This window comes from Lutjanus erythropterus, chromosome 10, assembly GCF_056507025.1.
Source record: "Lutjanus erythropterus isolate fLutEry1 chromosome 10, fLutEry1.hap2, whole genome shotgun sequence".
NCBI lineage: Eukaryota > Metazoa > Chordata > Actinopteri > Lutjaniformes > Lutjanidae > Lutjanus > Lutjanus erythropterus.
This window is the reverse complement of record NC_139326.1, coordinates 33,735,369-33,756,552: the sequence shown is the minus strand read 5'-3', so window position 1 is coordinate 33,756,552 and position 21,184 is coordinate 33,735,369. Positions and strand designations below refer to the sequence as shown.

The 21,184-nt window shown below is 41.7% G+C and overlaps 1 protein-coding gene across 1 annotated transcript in view; it reads right to left on the bottom strand.

Moving 5' to 3' along the window:
- The window catches only part of sema4c (sema domain, immunoglobulin domain (Ig), transmembrane domain (TM) and short cytoplasmic domain, (semaphorin) 4C), a 136,998-nt gene that overhangs the window by 91,252 nt on the left and 24,562 nt on the right, over positions 1-21,184 (bottom strand). The window contains exon 2 of the mRNA XM_084729103.1: positions 2,090-2,212. The gene's annotated coding sequence lies outside the window, so the exon portion shown is untranslated. The remainder of the gene's footprint in view (positions 1-2,089; positions 2,213-21,184) is intronic.

Below are 21,184 nucleotides of genomic sequence, written 5' to 3'. Positions count from 1 at the left end.
TTATATGTGCATACCTGACACCTGTCAAGCTGCTTTGATGCACATAACCTTCACCTCCATCTTTCTTCCATTTTCCTTTTCCTCCCTCTATCGCTCTCTCTATCTCTCTCACCTCACTGTCATGCCCCGCCCCCCACTCGCTACTTCCCCTTCCTCCCCCTCTTCCTCCCCAAGCTCTCGGTGTCTGCGATGGCACCCTGTCAGAAAAAGCTATTTATGATCGGCAACCAATATCCTCACAGAGATAAACACACACTGTGAGAAACACAGATATAGAGAGAGAGGGGGGAGAGAGATATCCAGCATTATTAGAGAGAACGAGGGATAAGTGCATTGTGACAGTAAGAGAGAGAGAAACACACACACACTCGCAGAGAAAATATGGATTGAGGAATAGAGCAATGTTGCCTCAGGCTGTTTTTTTCACGCCTTGTGTGTTTTTGTGTGTGAGTGTGTGTGTGCATGGCTTGGTCAGTGTTGTTGTCACAGTGTATGTGTATGTGTGTGTGTGCGTATGTGTGTTTAAGTACACTCCTCTCCTGCCTGTGTGTCTTTACTCTGGAGGTGGAAGTTAGGATACAAATGACTTTTTTTTTTTATCTGAGGCAATTTACTCAAGTCTGCTGGAGCTCCCAGTCGCTCGATCAAACAAACAACTGACTGTAAATGAGAGAGTCCTTCATCACACTCTACTAACTTACACACTCGTAGCCATACAATATCACACAAGGTGATATCCACCATTCTATCATGACAAGGCAGCGTTTCCCCGAAGTCGACCTCTTTTGGGCTGCAGGAAAAGTATGACTATGTGAGGGTTCCGGTCAGAGAACACAGTCATCAGTTGGATGTATTGACTGAAAGCGTTTAAGGACTGTAAAATAAGATCAGCTTACTCTCTGAAACTGTAGCTGTGTCCATGTTTCACCGTGTTCACAGTAATGCAGAGCAAGCTAGCTGGACCAGCCAATTAACTTATCACTTGGCGAGGCTAATTTCGGAACAGGCTGTGATTGTGCTACATGAACCTGGGGATTATGTTTTATTTTGACAAACGTTTGCCGATCATTCTATTGGGTTCCATATGAGCCAAAAACCACTCAGGGCCATTTGTATGTTGCCTGAGAGACAAAACCCAGGGCAATTTTTTTTTTAACCAAGCCCTCTCCTGTTCTTACAAAGCTTATTATGAGTGCATGGTAAGAACTGAAGGCTACATTTTTATCAACCTCGCTCATCTAAATTTAAGCAGCTGGACAGTCAGACACTGTTTAGAGAAATTTTAGTGACTACATCAAACTAAAACCGAAATAGTGGGAAATTAAGGCCTCGCACTTTGATGCATTTAGACTAAAACTTTTGATTACGATGGAAATTACGATTAAGTGCATGAATCACGAAACACACAATTTAAAATTCTGTGCCGGGTCAGTCAGATTCACTTTACTAGCGGCAGTGCTGCAATTCCTACATTCCTCTTTTCTCCCTCTCTTTCTTTCTTTCCTCGTTTTCCGCTTTAACGCTTCAGGTGGAACGTGGCCGCCTCACTTTCACTGACACATACATGATCAGGAAAAGGTGTCAGCTCCCCACGTACACACACACACACACACACACACACACCCACACACACACAACTCATAACCTTCAGCGTCCTCCTTTACAGAACGCTCTGAAATCCAATATCTTACCCAAATTCAACTTTTTTATTTCTTTCTCCCTTTTCTTTCTGTTTGCTTTTTTCTTATCTCCCAGCCCATGCATCTCGCTCCTCTTTCTCTTTGTCTCGCTTCAGAATAATGTCTTTCTGGGAGTACCTGAAAATGCCTGTAATTTCCACATCCTGTTTTGACAACCACCCCCCCACATGCGGTTTTTCCTTTTCCTCATATTCACTTTCTTATTTCTTTTGATTCTTCGCTCATTTTACATGCCCCCCAATTCCTCCTCCTTTTTTCTTCCCTCTGTTTTCCCCCCGCATTTACGCTGCCACTCGTACTGTTTGCTGAGGAAGGTTTTAGAGGAGGTAGAAAAGATGCTGCTGTGTTTTTATTCTCCGCCCTTTGTTCTGTTTTTTTTGGTTCCTTACTTGCTTTTCTTCTCCTCTCTCACGCGTCTGTGTGCTTTCTTCTTAATCTGCTTCAGTTTTTTCGCTTGTCTTCCTCGTGAATGTTGAATGGAGACACTCGACTCAGATGAAGGTCATATTGGCCTGAAGGAGAGAAAGAGAAGAAGAAGAAGAGAGGCGTGATGAGTGACGGGGGTGGAAGTTTATATGTTTGAGTGGGTGCACACCTGTATCTCAATGTGAGACTGGTTAGGAGGCTTTAATCGTTTTAATGTCTCTCTTAGAGAAGCACTGCACTCAGTCTGCACACCCTCAGAAGTACTCATAAGTACACATACAAATAACTGTGCTACTCAGCTGTACACAGACAGATATACATACATGTACATGCACACACACACACACACATAGAAACATGAAGGCCTCCACACACCACAGTGTAGCACGGTGAAATTCATCTGCAGTCTGCGTGTAATATGTAGTTTCACGGGGCACTGAAAGTAACATTTGCAGTGATATTAAAAAGTAATAAACATACCTGATAACATAATATTGCACATGGTATCAAATGTAGTGTTAATGGTAAATGTAGTCAATTAAGGCAATTACAGCTACTATATAGAGCGAGAAAGCTGAAAAATCTGCCTGCACCAGTGATGTCACAGTGATGTCACTGGATGTGGGAAGAACTGCAGCTTGAATTTCTAGTCTTTGCCTCTGGGTAGCCAGGGGGCATGCTAGATGAGTATTTTTTGTCACCTAACACTATGTTTTGGCCAACAAAGTAATAGCTATAGGCTAGGGTGGTGATGCCAACAACATAGGCGTGGGAGTCAAAAGCTTACGTGCAGTGCATCCTGGTACATGCAGGCTATGAGATCTCAGCTTTCTCAGTCATTATAGCACGCACTGAGGAATTTATTGCTTCAAGTTGCTACATTTAACATCAGCATTGACCGGACAACCACATAAAAAGTGAATTTGTCCTTTAATACGCACGAGAAACACACAAAGCCATATCGACACACACACACACACACACCTGAGCCCTTAAGGCTCACATTCATTGGATCCTGGGGTTCACAGTGCAGATCACATAACTGCCGAGTCTCAGCCTGTATGTGTGTGTGTGTGTGTGTGTGTGTGTGTGTGTGTGTGTGTGTGTGCGTGGTTCAGGTGAGTGTAGAAGATTCATGTCAACATCAATGGCTCACTAATCACAGTGAGAGCGCTGAGGGCCAAGCAGACGCTGTCAGTAACGTATGGGCCGGCTAGTGTTACACAGAGGGAGCGCACAAAGGCAACACCAAAACCTCTGACACCATCATAGTTCACTCACTGCTGTCAATAAACTAGACACTGGAAACTCAGCTACACTGTGCTGCACTATATTGACTGGAAAAGCTGTGATGTTCATCAGGCTTTATTGACTGAGCACAAACACCCACACACACAAACTGTGCACAGAACCTTGACAAAACTGTCACACAAAAAGAATCAAAAATCTTTGAAAAACGTATCTAGTTTACACTTTTAGGCACGTTTAAGCTGTTTAAATTCTGTGCATAATGTATGTGGGGAAAAAAAAAAATCCATATCAGCAAAATATATATTTTTCATGAGCCAAGAAAAGCTGCTGTTTTAATCTTTATAACAATGCATTTTTCAAACGACTCAATGGGTTTTTAAATGGCTTCTTTGTGCAAACATTTTCTCAACCCATATAAGAAAATTTAATCCTTCATGGTTTTCACTGGGCAGCGACAGCATGAAACCTGCTATTGACTTGCTTTTCTAAAAGAAGAGAACGCCCAAAGACGGAATAAATCCTCTTCTGATGGTCGCGAGAAAATTAAAAGCAGGTTACGTAAAAATCTGAAACTCTATTTGACGGCAGGTCCTCTAAAATTGAGTTACTTTAATTAAATGCACCGGAAAGTGAATTTAGACTTAATGAGGAACCTCACGGCTATGAGTAACCCACCATACGAGAGAGATGTGTGTGTATGTGTGTGTGTTAACTGCTTCTGGTAGAGCGTTTAACCCTTCGCTGAGTGTCTCCACCTGGGACTGAACCGGCGGCGTGTCTGCTGAAGCTTTAACAGCAGCAGAATAACTTTAAAGGCTGTTAGGAAAGAAAGCTCCGCGAAATGAAATATATTGCTGCTACTGAGGCCACTGGCTGGGTTACCTACCTATAGGGCTGGTTGAACTCACACACACATACACACACGACTATGTGACAGCACAGCAGCATACCGGCCATCTCTGGTGGATTTTTCCTAAATAAGTAAGTCATCCAAACCTCAGCTTTCCACTGGCTTCATCCAGGAGAACACAGCAGCCAAGAGCCTGCAAGGCTCCACACAAACACACACACACACACATAAATATGCAGGCAAGGCCACACGCTTAGAAATAAAGGTGCTAATTAGAACCATAAAGGGTTCTTTGGCTCGTAAATGGTAGGAAAACACTTTCTGGTTCCAGTAAAACCTTTCCAAATGGAGCCCTTTCAGTGAGTTCTACCTAGAACCCAACATAAAGAGTTGCACCTAGATCCATCTCTACAGAGAACCCTTCTATGATGTAATGGGTCCACCCAGAACCCTCTCTGGGGAGGACCAGAACCTTTCTAAGGGTGCTAACAAGAACCTACCCAAGGGGTTCTACCAAGAATCCTTATATATTCCAAGGCTTTTACCCAAAACCCACTGAGGGGGTTCTACTGGGAGACCTTTTATATTCCAAGGGGTTTACCTAGGGGCCCACCAAATTGGCACTATCAGGAACCTTTTTATATTCCAGGTGTTTTATCTACAACCCACCCATAGGGTTCTACTGAGATCCCTTCTATATTCTGGTGCAAAGATCCTTTACGAAAATAAATGTTCAAGGATGAAAAATGAATTTTGATGAGAAGGGTTCTTAATTGAACCCATGATCTTACAAAGAACCCTTGACAAACCCTTAATTTAAAAAAAGGGTTCTTCAGAAGCAGATGGTTCTGGGTGAAACCTCAGCCTTTCAGAAGGAACCCTAATTTCTTAGAGTGTACACACAAAACCGATGCACACACATATTCTTCCACAACACGTACACAGACACACGCGAGGCCAGAGAGGGGCGGAGAGGAGGGGGAGCAGAGGGCTCTGGTTAAAAAGCAGGATTTCAAGAACACCTGCACACACACACACACACACACACACACACACACACACACACACACACACACACACACACACACACACACACACAGTAAGACACACATACACACCTCCAGCTGCTGGCTGCCTGTGTGTTTGACAGGCAGCACAGTGAGTAGCTGTGTGGAAGCCAGCCAGCCGCTTGTGAATCAGCAATGACTAACACTTTAAACCTGCACTTTCTCAGCTAATCGCCTGCATGCTTATTGTAAATGCATGTGTGTGCGTGTGTGGGTGGATGTGTTGTATACCCACGTGTGTGAGCATGACAAGAGTGTGTACCCCTGCCTGACTGTGTGGCGTGCCGCCACTATATGAGACTTCCCTATCAGGCCCCATTGTGACAGCCCAGGCCTTTAATTGCTTTGCACCAAATTTGACATTGTCTAAGCTGACAGCACCCTGATGAGCGGAATAAAAGTGGAGTGACGATGTACCCGTCACTTCCTCCAATCTGCCTCGACAAGAGCACAACTTTGTGCTCCGTTTGATCGCTGCACAAGACAACGCAATGGGATGCTAATCACATGCAAAGGCCCGAGCTTTGAGCGGGTGCCAAAGTGTGTGGGTCTGCCTTGTAAGAGTGCGCGCATGTGTGTCTGTGTGTGTGTGTGTGCCAGTAATGGCAGCTCTAATCAGCAGCAGGATTGGAAGAGGCATGTGGCAATAAAGCCCAACAAAATGCCTGCCAGTCCCTATTAGAGCCGAGCACTCTCCGAAAAACCTGGCTGACGACGCGCACACACACGCGCACACACACACACTTTCTCCATCTTGGTGGACATCTGGCCAAGGTCAGAGCGAGATCTGAGTGATGAATGCCAACTTCCAAACCCCCTCATCACTCCACCCACACCTCCACCACTCACACACACCCTTCACAAAAAGAGTTTAAGAAAAAAAAAAAAGATGGAGCTGCAAAGCTTGACTTTACAGTCTTTGTCGTCCAGAGCGATTCAGTCATAAACTCTGACCCTTCTAAGTGCAGCACCATTACTCGCAGGTTGTGATTTACAAGCTAAAATTAGAGGTGGCTGCCATTTGCTGGGGCCATTATCAGCGCGGAGGCACGACAAAGTCAATTCTCGCTGAGATCTCTCATGAGAGTCGTCAATCCATATTCAACTGAAAGATCGATTATTCAGTGTACCATAGAAATGACTGATATACACAAAGGACAGCTCAGCATTTGTCTTCTTCATGCTTTGCCCTAAATGTGAAATATCGTGTCTGCTCTATTACTCCTGTTATAGAGTCTGAGAGATGTGCGGCCTTGAGATATCTGAAGATCAATATTGTCATTTCAACAGAGATGTCATTCTGTATGTTTATTTTGAATGAGATAATTGGACTCAATTCATTTTTATATTCATAATGTTATATAGCACCAACTCACAACAGGGAGGTTTTCTAAGGGAACTTTTCATATAGAGCAGGCACTTGATGCCAGTTGTGAGGAAAAAGCAACAATTTTATAAGAAACTTGTAAGTACAGCATTTATTAAAACTTTATATAATAGAAAAATCCCTTTGACTGATTAGACTCTAAACTTATATTGCAATTATATTGACAGATAATTCAATAGTAATTAATTAGCGGGAATGATTTTTGCATCCAAATTTTAATTTTTACTGATAAAACTACAATAATAATTGTGATTCTTTTTCGTTTTCTTACATCTGGAGAACAATCTCTGCAGCACTACAGTACTTCATAATAAAGCTATTTAGTCACAGTTCCTTTATTGAAAAATTGCAGTCTCTGCATTTTAGATATTGCACTTGGGCATGTTATAGTTTTGATACAGTTTGGTTAATTTATATTTCCTTAAGCTTACTTATTTTTTGCAATTTAGCAGCATTGGTTCTGGAAGGCAATCTCAAATTGATATGGATTGATCAAAAGTTGCTATATTTATTATTTATTAGAAAACTATTTACAGATCAGCCTCAAAATTGAGCTTCAGATCAACATTTTTGAGTACAAGAGTCAGAGAGCTTGGATATGGCTATGGATTGACACATTTTACTCACGTTTGTACTTGTACTGTTAAAAAGTACATCATCTAACTTGACTCAGACCTCTTTGAGCTGGTACTACCCTAGAAAGTGGTGCCTATAATTTTCATGATTAAAAATGAAAAATATTTCTCCTGCATTAATAAGCCTGTACAGATGTAAAGGCTTCTGAAACAAAGACACTGAGGCTCTAAAACTCTCTGAAGAAAATCATTACAGAAAGGAATAAATGGCTAAAATGAAGACTTGCTTATTGGCCTTCTTCATTTCTCTACAGCTATCTGTCAGCGAGAAAATGGAGAATGGTTGCACTCATTGTTGAGATGGATAACATTACCAGCACCAGGGGAAAATAACTGCTTCGCCAGCTGCGAACTTTGTAAATGCAGCCCGCAGCACAGATGCTATCAAAGCCTCTGGCACTGCGGCCGGTATGAACGCACCCACCAAGTTCTTGGCAGTGTGAACGAGCCGGTTTGAAGTCCTATTGTCTCCACACCGAGACAAAAAATAAAACCCTCTGCTTTGGTGGTGTCGACAGATAAAGCGATTGTGATTTTGATTCTTTCAGTGAAGTGGGACCTTTCCACTATCATCCACTCATTTCCTGTGTGAGGCGCGGAGCCTCCGTTTGGGTGCTTTTGGCAACAGATATTGGTTTGAGCTGAGGAGCTGTGATTGTTATTCTCACTGTGCCAGAACACACAGGAGCCGTGGTGGACACGAAATACTGAGCAACACCTGGTGTGTGAACTAAACTGAGGAAAAACGCTCACATTTGTCAATATATCCGCAACATAAGCACAATAATATCACAGGCACACACTCCACAAGGTTGTATCTGTTCTGAAAGTTAAAAGGGATGAAATTAAACCATGTAGGGAACTGAATGAACTCTATTTATGAGGTGCATGAGAAGAGGAAAGCCCTGCAAAATGAGTGGGGAGAGTGTATGGGTTGGGAGGTTAGGCTGTGTGCATGCATGTGTGTTGTATAAGACATCTGTTTACGTAAGTGGGAGGATGTGATGGCAAAGCTCTGGCTTTGGCCCTGGCCTTCTCACAACAAGGCCAAGTCCCAATATTTGTCTCATAAAGGAGAAAAGCCGAACAAATCCCACCTGCTGAGGTGCCCTCTGATAAAACCTACAACGTTCCGTTCTGCGGCCTCACAAGTTTCCATCCAGTGAAATGTCAGATAATGATGAGAATGCTAAAAAATTGCTGCTGTCTATACAAAAGCCAGCAAGTAAATAGGCTGTTTTGAAGCCAAAAAGCAATGTCAAATGCAGAATGTCACCTTGCTTGTCTGAAAAGTCTTTGTTAAAGTTTTGTTAAAGCTGCACTGGTAAAATATTTTTGTATTAGACATGCATTGAATAACAGACCTTTTTCACAGCAGCCATTCTGGCATGAAATAGTAGGGTAAACACAGGTGTTACTGATGATACTAATTAAGGTTTTGTTCCATTCAGGTCAAACAGAGACATTGTGCTGCTATTGTACACGGTGGCACACTGGAAAGCCTCTGCTACACTAAATTGAGTGGAAAATATATGTAATGTGAAAGGGTAGTAATGACCCAACAAAGAATTATTTTGTGACTTTGTAGTTTCCCTTAGCTAAAGTAAGGGAAACAGCTTATTAAGTTAGCAACTAGCTGGTGAGCACAGTGGAGCATTTAGCAGCTAAAGAGTCAGATATCTTTTTATAAAGAAATATCTTTGGTGGTGGAGACCAAAACCGAGCTACAACAACTTGAATATGACTTGCATTATTTAGGCAGCCCAAAACACAACTCCAAACAAATGCTATTGCTGCTCCGTGTCTGCTGGATATGGAAATCTGTAAAAAGATGTTTGCTGGATGTTTGTTTATGCATGATAATATGTCAAGATTGTGTTTTACAAAAATACTACTCTAAAATGTCATTTTAACTAAAACTCTCGTTAGTATTTGTAGTATTTTGTTCAGAACAATGGATATTTGACCTCTTTATCTACTTTTGTGGAACTTTGACAACCATCTATAGTAAAAAAAAAGAAATAAAGAAATCAGAAAAGAACAACAACAAAAAAAACTTTTTCTGTTTGAGACTTACTGTTCAAAAGTTACAGACCAAAATGTAAAGTTTGTTCTTATTGGTAAGAATGAATATTGTATTTTGCAAAAAATATTTAGAAAAGTTGGTAAAATGTTGATTTTATATGTCTTGTATTTTAAATCATTTATATTCCCATGCAAAGTCACATGACTGATTGATTAGCTTTATATAACGATACCTTCAGATGCACTCTGAAAGCCACAGACAGCTAAAAACGTATGGGGAATAAAGTGTGGTATATTGGAGAACAGCTGTGTGAAACTTTGATGGACTTGTGGGAAGCACAGAAACAGTCACTTGCCTTTTTCTTGCCTTCATTTCCAGTTGATGCCATATCCCTGCCATCATTAAATACCTTCACAAATTCACATACTTTCCTTCGCTTCTTTAGCTGCGAGTTGACACACACATTTATGCATCTGCTAAGTTTCATGACCTTTGGGCCCGTCAGACAAAAACATCTTTATTTTCATACATTAATCGCTGCCAATGAGAAAAGAAACATCCATTAAAGTTTTCTTGAAAAGGTTTTCTGTTCATAATTTCAATGGTCCTGACATTATATGTGACTGAACCCGTCTGAGTCAGTGTCTCCCTGAAGGAGACCCTGAACCATTACGGGGGAGTATGCTGCATTTCAGGTCTTGCGTGGGCCCAGAAAGAACAATGGCGCCTGGGTGAATAAGTAAACCGGATAAACATACAGCCGTTCGCTGCATACTCTGTGATTTTATAGACTCGTTCAAGGTCAAAAGGAGTGTGGTTTTTCTTCTTCTTCTCCTGTGGAATAACCAGAGGCAGGGATATCCTGTTTCATTAGCTTTCCTCTCACTGCTGCTGCCGTCTGTCCAACAAAATGTAACCGGCTGAGGGTCAGAGCTGCAGCTGAAATAGCAAACAGCCAGGGAACCCTACATGGGTGGAGGATTATTGACAGAGAGGAAGGTTAAAGAGTAATATATGTGAGCGGACGGATCAATTCATGCACCTACTCCTGTGAGTGTGTGTGGGTGGGGGTGTACGCGCACGCGCCACGTGCATATTTCCACTGGGTGTTAAGTGTTTGTGAAGCTTAATTTGTGCATGTGTGCATACTTACATCCCTGCATGTGCGTGTGTGTGTATATATATTTGTGCGTGTGTAGGTGACAGTAACAGCGGGAGCTCCATGCATTATCTCATTATGAGGCTCTCCCCGGCTGCAGGAGGACCTAGTCCCTAATGGCCCTCTGCGCTCAGCGTGGTGAGGCAGACAGAGGGCAAACCGAGGGCCTTCCTCCCCCCCTCCATGGTAACTGCTGGACCCCTGGGGGCCCATTGCTTGGCTGGCTGTCCCGCTCAGGCTCCAGCTCCAGCCCTGGGGGACGGGCGCAGAGGGGAGCTCGACAGCTAAACAAATGAGATCACCTCCCACTAGTGACCACGTGCGCCTCAACCTTACCTCACTCCACACACAGTTTATCAACCTCAACTAACTTTGCTAAGTTCTTTAAAGGGCCAGTTCACCTAAATAAGGCAGATACATTTTGTTATATTTTGCTCAGGTTCGCCAAAGTAAAGTAGTAGAGTGTTTGAAGGCTGTGTTTGAACTTGAGTACTTAGTTCAGGCCAGAGAAACTTTCCAAACCATCACAATGGGACATTATGTGAAATATCATGGGAAACCACCAGGCGAGCTCGTGCTGCTTGATAAAATTGAATTAATATCTATTTTGAGTCAGAGTGGTTGAGAGGTTAAGTAAAAGAAATTGGAACAAGGATGTTGAGTGGTGATCCTGGATGTTTTGGTGTGATAAGGGATATTTTGTAATAAAAAAACATTTGTTTTTAAAAGGTCTAGTTTTTAAAGGGATAGTTCAGATTTTTGAAGTGGGGTTGCATTGGGTACTTATCCATAGTGAGTGTTTGGAGAAGCAACAGGAATACCCATAATGGAAGCTAAGCAATCTACAGCTGTGAATAGCAGCAACACATATTTTAGCCACCCAAAGCAAGGCCCACCTACAAAAAATCAACATTAGTTTAAGTGTATGCTATGTTTAGAATATCTGCAGAAAAGTTGCTCATTGCTAGTCAATTGGTTAGATTGTTTATGAAAAGGCATGTTTTAAATGGTTAGTTTAAATTCACACAATAACACAAACAAACTAAGTGATTGCTGCAGCAGTAGACCAGCAACTCTCATGTTCTAAATGGTAAAATTACTGTTTTTGTCAAAGGAGTTTGGAAGTTTTGGACCTGTCTTATACTGTATAATGGCATTCCAAACATAAAGACTTCAACTACTATTGATTTTTTGGTAGCTAAAAAATGTTGTGTACTCTGCTACTCCTGCTGCTTCTACTGTAGATAATACACTGACTATGGATAAGAACCTCATACAACCCCACTTTAAAAAAATCAGAACTATCCCTTTAATGAATGCTTGTACTGGCAGCATCATCCTTAGTTTGAAAGTTCAAGAGGTGATGCAAAATAACATATATTTGTATTACTGCATAACATTCATCAACTGAACCACAGTCATCTTCATGTCTAGATACCATGAGGGGTGATTGACTTTTTGTAATTTGAGTGAACCGACCCTTTAACTTTTAACTAATTCATACTTCTGATGGAGAGTTGGAGTGATGACAGGCAGATATGTCCTGCGCTATTCAATCAATTACTCATCTTTCTGTTCTTGTGAGGACATCTGCGCGTCCTTACACACACACACTCACAGCAGGTGACTGACGTCTGCACACACGCATGCACGCAATGGACTCAACCTGTTTAGCCCGACATAATGAAGCACATAATCACATCCACGACGCTGAGACACAAAGGAGTTATATCAAGAAGGATTATCCCTGTTACACCCACACACACACACATACACACACAGATCAGTCTGCATGCATGCACGCAAAGACACATTATGGGTCTACACAAACACAGTGCAACAACCTCAGACTGCTGCCACAAAATGACAAAGGAGAAACAGAGAAGACGGGAGAAAGCATTGAAATTTATGTATGAATACATAAAAATGGGATTCGTCTTCTCAAAATAATAATAATTTGACTAGATCAAGGAGTCACAGAGACAGAAAGAAAGAAAGGAAGAAAAAAACACACACACGCCCTCTGAGCAGCTCTGGCTGAGGTCATCTTTATTAATAAACCCTCTGACAACAAACACACTCGCATCAAGGCCCTCACACTCCCTCCATCCTTACTCCACACTCCCTCCCTTCCTTAGCTCCTTGAGAAATGGCAATTGCCAGACAGACACAGTAGGGGGGTTGTCTGTAAGCACACACGCGCAGACACACACACACACACGCACACACACACACACACACACAGTGCAGCATGGCCTAGAGACAGCATGTCAGTGATCTGTCAGAGGGTAACAGTGCAGAACAGGTGTGTGTCTGTGTGTGTGTGTGTTTTTGTGTGCGTTTTGGGGAGGAAGCAAAAGCGAGGAAGGCTGGGCCGACAGGAAGTTTGCCCTGCACACACGTACAGACACACACTAAGAAACATGCCCCGGCTCATTTGTTCCCACTGACAGGAGAAGAGAGGGATGGCTCTCCACAAGATGTGCCTCAGGAAGGAGGACAGGTGTGTGTGTTGAGTGTGTGTGAGGGAGTCGGAGAAAGAGAAGCAGAGGGAGGGAACTAAAATCTGCATCCAAACCTAAGTATATCTGCTTATGTGGGAGTTTGCATGTGTGTGTGTGTTGGTTTTGATTGATCTGCTTATGTATGTTTACCTCTCGGTGTTTGTGTTTGCTTCTGGTGACTGTATCTGTGCTTTGCAGGGCTTACGGTGGAACATTAGACCTGGGAATACTGCAGTATATCAGCCATTTGGCATGCTGGAGTGCCCTTGAGCAGGAATCTCTGGGTAACAGCATCAGGGCAGGTGGATTTCATCTGTTTGCGAGCAGGTGTTCAGATGGTAAACAGGGCTCAGTTAAAACAATACAGGTGGCTGTATGAAATATGATCAAGAAAGGGTTGATCAAACTTCAAAACACTGCACAAGGGTTTATAATACTATGTGACAGGATTTCATAACTCTCACGCAGTGCTTTGCTGAATGTTATTGCATTGCTTCCATTCATCCATTTATCTATTTCCTGCTGCTTATACAAGTCCAGATCATGGTGCAGTCTGTTCTCATTCTCAATTTAACAAATACCAAAGTTTGATAAGGCACTTCAATGTCTCATACAGATGTGCAAGCCCCTCAGTGTCTGCATAAGTTTCACCAAGCTTTCAAGTGCAATTTCAATGTAAACCCACTGGCTTCAGGTGGTGTGGAAAGTCTGCATAAGGAGGAGGCGGGGTGGATGGTTAGGTCAAACAAACACAAGACTTCCACCCAGAAAACAGGGGTTTTTGTCCCATGTGAAACCAAAAGTAAGGTAACGTAAGGGTACGGTAGGGTAAAGTTAGGTGGGGTAAGGTTAGATAAGGTAAGGTAAGGTAAAGAAAGATAAGGTAACGTAAGGTACAATAAGATAAGGAAATGTAAGGCAGGGTAAGGTAAGGTACGGAAAGTAAGGAAAAGTATGGTAAGGTAATGAAATGTAAGGTAAAGTAAAATAAAGTAAGGTAGGGTATGGAAAGGTAAGGTACAGTAGGTAAGGGTAAAATAAGGTAAGCTAAAGCAGTAGTAGTAAGGAAAGCTAAAGGTGAAGTAACACAATGTAATGTAACGTAATGCAACGCAACGCAACACAACGCAATGCAACATCATTATTTTAACCCAAACCATATCTTTTCCTAAACTAATTCAAGTAGTTTTGGTGCCAAACAGCAATCGTTTTACAAAATTAATCATGTGTTATATATCATGTGACTTGAATAAAACATCCACTTTTGTGCTTTCCGTCTTAACTCAAAACTGAACATGGGTGAAGTCTTTGAACCTGACTGAACCTGTAAATCAAGAGTGCCTCCTTCAGGTTAAGCTCCCTCTTCAGCCTGGTGGAAACGACCATTCATCTTTTTAGCTGGAGCCTCTGCATCCAGACCCCTGCTGTGCTAAAGCAGTATTCTCATCTAAATAAATGAAGAGGCTGTGTTTTTCCATGCAGCGCTAATGCCCATCTGAACTCAGCCTAATTGGAATCCTGTTTAGTACAATAATTGGCTAATATGATATTGCTTTGCTTGGGTATTCTGTTGGTGAAGTTCAGGCTTCTGTAGGTGGCACCCTTTTTCCTTTCAAGCCAGAGGAGCTGTCATTGTCATGCTAAACAAGATACATCTTCTCCTACTTATCCCAAACAAACTGCTGTTGCTGCTGCCAAATACAAGACACAGTACTTCCCATGATGCTTCTTGTTCCAGAGTATTCTTCATGGGAATGAATTACGTAACACTGAGTGTTTTCTACAGCAATGCCCCAGTAAAACAAACAAATGAAAGCTTTATGGACTGAGTATACGTTTAATCTCTAGTGTGTTGTATCAAGGGCGTGGCAGATTATCATATTAATAAATCCCACCATGGAACTAGGTTTTTTTTTCCCCGTGTTATATGCAGCTAAGTTATATATTACATGATGTACATTCTGTGACAAGACAAATTACAAGTCATGCCACATCTTCAAGGGAGTTGGGGAACAGAGCATGTGACACATTTCAACCTCAGCAGATCTTCTTGCACAGTAAATGCAGAACAGCTGGTGAATCTCACCATTCGTTTTGGTTAGGCTGCATTTAACATTTGGTTAAAATGCAATTTCTTTTTCCACCTCAACGAAGCTGTTTTATGGTATTTGTGCTTCTTTTGGATGCCGCAGAGTGGAGAGATGGCAAAGACAGTGAGGGTGCAAACACAAACGATGCCAGCTGGGTTTGAGCACACTGAGTTGTTGGTTTGAGTTATTCAGCTTAGACTTCTGAAGCCCTGGGACATCCCGAAAACATTATTTCTACAGTGTGGGCCCATTTTCTGGTATATCCTCGCAGGAAAACAGAACTGAAGTGTCCTCTTGAGGGAGACAATTTTTGATATTTTGTACCTTGTGCTTGGATATGTTCTTGCAAGTATGTATAAATAGATGTAAATTGAATGACTCTTCAGAAATAGACGTGAAGAGACGCCAGACATTTGCATTCATCTCACTCCTCTGCGGCTCACTAAATGGTAAACAACTGGCAGCCCAGACACCATGACCAACAAGGATTATATCACCTCGTCATGAGATCACAGCGGGCCTGGAGCCAATTGCTCGATGTGCTTTCAACTGTCAGGAGCAGCGGAGACGAGATGAAACTCTCCTCTCAAACCCTCGGCTCACTTACATTTTATCCATTTCCAATGTGAGCCTAACTGGAATCAATGGTGCGGTAATGGACAGTGAGAAACCGTGTTAAAGTGTAATGCTACCTGTTAAATGCAGTCACTGGCTGTTCGATGCGGGCAGAACGCTTGCCTTAATGTTGTAAGGATAAACTCGCTCTTTCAACTAGGAGTGGGAAAAGGGAGAGGTGATCGATGGGAGATGGGGTTTGATTTGGATGTCTAAAGGTTGATGTGTTTGAAAAGAAGCTCCAGATTGTCTATGGCTAGATGTTCAGGATTTACACTCAGCAAAAATATTTAAAAAATTGTTTTTTGCTAAGGCTTCTTCTGCGCAGGTTTATTTATCTCAAATTTTGTCCCCAAATTCATTAAAATCTGTTGTAGTGAGCACCTCATTTGCCAAGATAATCCATCCACCTGATAGGTGTGGTATATAGAGATGCGGATGAAGCAGCATTCAGGGTGATTGTAAGACTCTTTCAATAAAAGACCACTCCAAAATTTACTGTTTTATCTTGCAAAAATACACTGAAATATGGCTATTTGACAAAGCGCTACAGATTTGCAGATTTTTCCTAGGAGGGCAAAGTCATTAACCCACCCTACTCTGCCTCTGATTGGCTAGTATTCATTGACCTCATTAGTTGTGTTGGCTAGGTTTAGGCATACGGAGTGATTGGTTAGGGTTATGGTAAGAATGTCAGGGTAAAATCAGGGTAAGCCAATCAGAGGCAGAGATTTTGCATTCAAAATTCTGTACTTTTTCTTTTTCTTTTTAGTATGTACTGCAGCTCCCCTTACAAGGTATGTAGTGTTGAATGCAGTATGCATATAAATGGGACATACTATTTCCTCATAACATGGCGCCTTAAACTTTTATCCTCTTGCTCATACTCACATCCAAAAGGATTGTGAGTCAGAATAGCCAGAAAAGCATGCTGGCTTGCATAGTACATACACAGTACAGCCAGACGTAGCAGGACATCTTGGTATTTTTGGCATACTGCATTTGACATACTATGTATTGGGACAGGCTAAATCAAATTGTATGGAAGTATGGGTATTGGAACAAATAAATTAAATAGCTATTTTTCAATGCCTATTTCTTTCAAGGTAAAAGTGCACATTTTAGATAAGAGCTGCCACAATACAAAAAATGACACCTGATACCTCTTTTGATATCACAGCAAAAGTAAAAAAAAAAAAAAAAGCCCTGGGCACAAAAAATAGGATTTTTGTTCCTTTTAAAGAATTAACAACCTGCACACAGTGCTAGTACAGAAGAAGCCTGTGAACACTTTCTGTTATTGCTACGCCAAACACCAAATTTTTAGCACTTAGATCTTTTTTTTTGAAATAGCTTTGATACTTTTGATACTGCATTGAATTCTTTTTAATCACATGGTATAAAAAAGGTATTGGCCCTTACATACTGTTGACAACTTTATTTTAGAGTAGTCTTTTGTTGTGACCAGTCCAAGGTACACTGTGCAGTAATCATGCTGCTTAATCAGCATGCTCACTAACCTGGATTTAAAAAAAACAAAATTTGAGAAAGCCCTTTGTGTGCATAGAGGAGGTCTTAGGTCTTTTACTTCAGCTCATGACAAATGGGAGCAAAAACAAAAGTTCTGCATTTATATCCTTGTTGAGTATAGAAATTTGACTTAAGCAGAACAACTTGGATGAATTGCTCTCTTCGCAGTTTATTCTTCAGGCTGGAAAACTCTGAAGCTGCTTTTACACCATCATGTGACGTCCAATAAAAGCCATACAAACAAATTCTTTAAGGTGGGTTAGCAGCTCCTTAAGGCAAGTTTCACTGCAGAGTTTTCCAGGCTGACAGCTTCTGTCCCGCCTCCAGGGGAAAGTCATTACTTCACCTATATCACAATCACAGACGGAGACTCAGTAAAAAATCAGCTTGATATTATTCTAAGCAAAACATAAAGATCAGCTTTTGGAACCCGTAATTTATTCATACAAACTGTCACCGCATGCCGCTTTGTCATTGGGAAGCTTTTTCAACTTTCCATCAGCCGTCACTAATTGCAGGCCATTTTGAATAATATCAACATAAACAAACCTGCCTCCGAATAAATGCGAGGCTCACTGGTGGCTGACACACGCTGTCAGCCCTTGAATCAAAAGCTCAGCAGTCAGTTTGAGATGGAAAAATGTCTTCAGCCTGGTAAATTGAAGCCACATCTGCATGTAACCAAAACCATTGGTGGGCTGACTGTTTAGACAGACTGGCAGCATGCAAATACAAATTGGTACGTTTAAAAAGGATGCGTCAAATTCAAGACACATCTATCATCCTTTTCTATGGCATTAAATAAAAATTAGGACACATGCTGAGACATTCAGAGGAAGATATCTTCTGACGTCCGCTAATTTGAACAGTAAAAGTGGCTGAGGTAAATTTAAAAGTAAAACCTTTAAAACCGACCACAGCGCTTCAGTCAACAGTTGTTCACAGAAACTGTTATTTTATAAAAATTCACAAAAGCACCAGGAGGAGTGAAAGAGGGTTCCCTGGCCCTTTAAGTCAAGGTTAGAGGAAAGAACTAGGCCATTTTGTTGCTGCAATGGAAAAACAAAAGTGGCAGGGTGTCTGGGTGGCAAACAGGGAGGGGGGGAAAATGACAGCGGTACAAAGAAATCAAATAAAGACTGACAATAAATGAAGTGCAGAGGAGGCCTGTGGTCACCGAGCAGAAGTCAGGGAGCTGCTGACGACAACAATCACACACTCTGCTTCTATCGCTTTTTTTTATCTGCAGTGTTTGCCGCTTTCCTATTCTTGTCTGCATCACTCTATCTCACTTTTTCTGATTCTCTTTCATCATCTCAGACACTTCTGCGGCTCCCATTCGCTCTATATGAGTTTTTCTCCATTCTTTCATTTATTTCAGCCTCCATTTTCTCTTTTTCACAGCTCTCTGTGGCACTTTCTGACTTTTTCTTTTTGTTTGTGTCTATTGGACTGCCTCTTCTTCCTTGTTACTCCAGTTTCCAGTCTACGTAGCTGCCTGACACTATATCTGTCTCTATTCAGTCACTTTTCTTTGACAGAATAATGACACATTTTGGTAAATACAGTTGTTAGCTTTCTTCCAAAGACTGAGTTAAAAAGATTGATAACACTCTGTCTGTATGCTGAATTTGAAACTACAGCTAGGATATGGCTAGCCTAGCTTAGCATAAAGACTTGAAACTTGCAGAAATAAGTAGCCTGACTCTGTCTTAAGGTATAATGTTATTTTTTCAAAAAAGAACTGTGAGTGGTAAGAAACTACTAATATTGAATGAGTAGTCCAAAGGACTACAACAGGAAATAAAACCTGGAAATCAGTTAGCATATTTGCACATTCTGTTGTCTCCAAATCAGTGGGTTTTTGGTTAGATGCCTGAATAAGGTCTGTGGTTAACACAAGCCTTTCACCTTTTGCTGTCCGACTTAAATGTGTCACTAACTATCCTACTAGTGAATTTTAAATTTGTTAGTGCCTTACATTAAAAAAAAAAAACATTTGCTAGCAAGTGGCTAAATGAGACTACAGAAGTTGTCAGGGACATTAAATGTCATCACACCAAACACACAAGATCATCTTGCCACATGCACACACTTATTTTCTGCACTGATCCAAAATTCAGTGGAAAAAAATCCAATTACCTTTTTGTGACAAAGAAACCATAGCGATGCTAATTTCCATATTGGCCTACAAAAAATCTGTCAGTACCTGCAGTACTCCGATATTGCTTCCTTTCACAGAGAGAAACGATAAGTTTGAAAACACTGTTTAGTGCAGGCTTGGAGCCGGGATGTGTTTAGCCTAGCTTAGCATAAAGAACCAATCTGGCTCTGTCAAAAGTTAAAAAACACATTTAACCTAGTTTACAGTTTAACATGTTTTATCTTTTTTGTTTAATCTGTACATTAATTGAATAACCCTATATAAATATGGGATTTTATGAGGAGTTCTGTGCTGAAACTATTTCTTGGTGAACGACACTGTATATATAAGTCCACCAAGTATTTTTGTGCAGGGATATCTCCACATATAGCTGGTTTAAGAGATATAATGTTAGATTTTTTATTTTTATTTTTTTTTGCTTTAAACAGTTTAACTGTTTAAACTGTTTAATTACTCCCTTAACCTTTTCAGGTTGTTTCTCTAAGTCTTTTTCCCTCTCTGGGCTGAACAGTCTACCTGTGCAGTCCCTCCATTTGAATAAAGGATGAGAAATTGACCAATACCACTTTCCAATAGCTTGACAGACCCACTCCAAGTGCCGCCACTGCTCCAGGGAGCAAACGCACACACACACTGACAGAGATACACACTGATGTCTTCATAGTTTGGTAACAACACCCTGATGCACTTTCTCAGGCGTCGGATGTGTGCGCGCGTTTCATACTAAGTGCTGCAGCCCAGGTGAGAAGAGACCCACAAATAACTACACACATTTGATGCCTTCATCCTAATTACAAACTGCCTGTCTTTGTGTGTGTGTGTGTGTGTGATTAAGAGATGTGTGTGTATGCGTGGGAGATGTGACGCAGTATGTATGACAGAACAAGAATATGTGAGAACACAGTGTGTATGAATGTGTCGGAGTGCTACAGCGCATGTGTTTGTTGATTTTGCAAAGCTCGCCCCCTCACACACACAGACGCACACAGACACACACAGACTCTCCCTCTCCCCCCAAAACCCCTGGTGCCTTTGTGAGTCAGTGTCGTCAGTGTGTCAGAGTGGGTGTGTGTGTGTGTGTGTGTCTGTGTCTGTGTGTGTGTGTGCACATCTTAATCTCCCAGCTTAGACAAACCCAGCAGAGTTTCTAGTAAATGTTGTTAATAAAGTCTAGCGGGAGCTCTGTCTGTCATACAACTGTGGTAATGCACACTCACACACAGAGGCAGACACACACACACACACACACACAGACACACACACACAATATTTGGATATATATAATTAATAAGACTAAAAGAGGGGCAGACACAAAGCACTTAGAGAAAGACACACCCTCTTTCTCACACACACAAAGTCAAGGACACAAACACACACTGAAGCAGGTAAAAATACACACATACTACACACTTGCATTCAGACACAAAGGGATCAAGATGCACACAGGTTAGCACACACTCACAAAGATGCAGACACAAAAGAAACAGCCACACAGACTCAGAGAAACAAAGGCGAAAACACACACACAAAAAAACACACATTAATGTAGAAAAAGACACACACACACACACACACACACACACTGCGACAGACGGCGTGGGTCTGACAGCATGCAGCAGATCCAGCACACCGGCGGCCCACTGATGAGCGACACAATCCTCATATGCCACGAGCGCTGAGGCAGCACGGCTGTGAACGAAGCTCCAGATAGGACGGTTTTGTGCGCTACATAATACAGGAGACGTTCAGCGACACAGCAGCTCCATGGAACAAAGCGAGC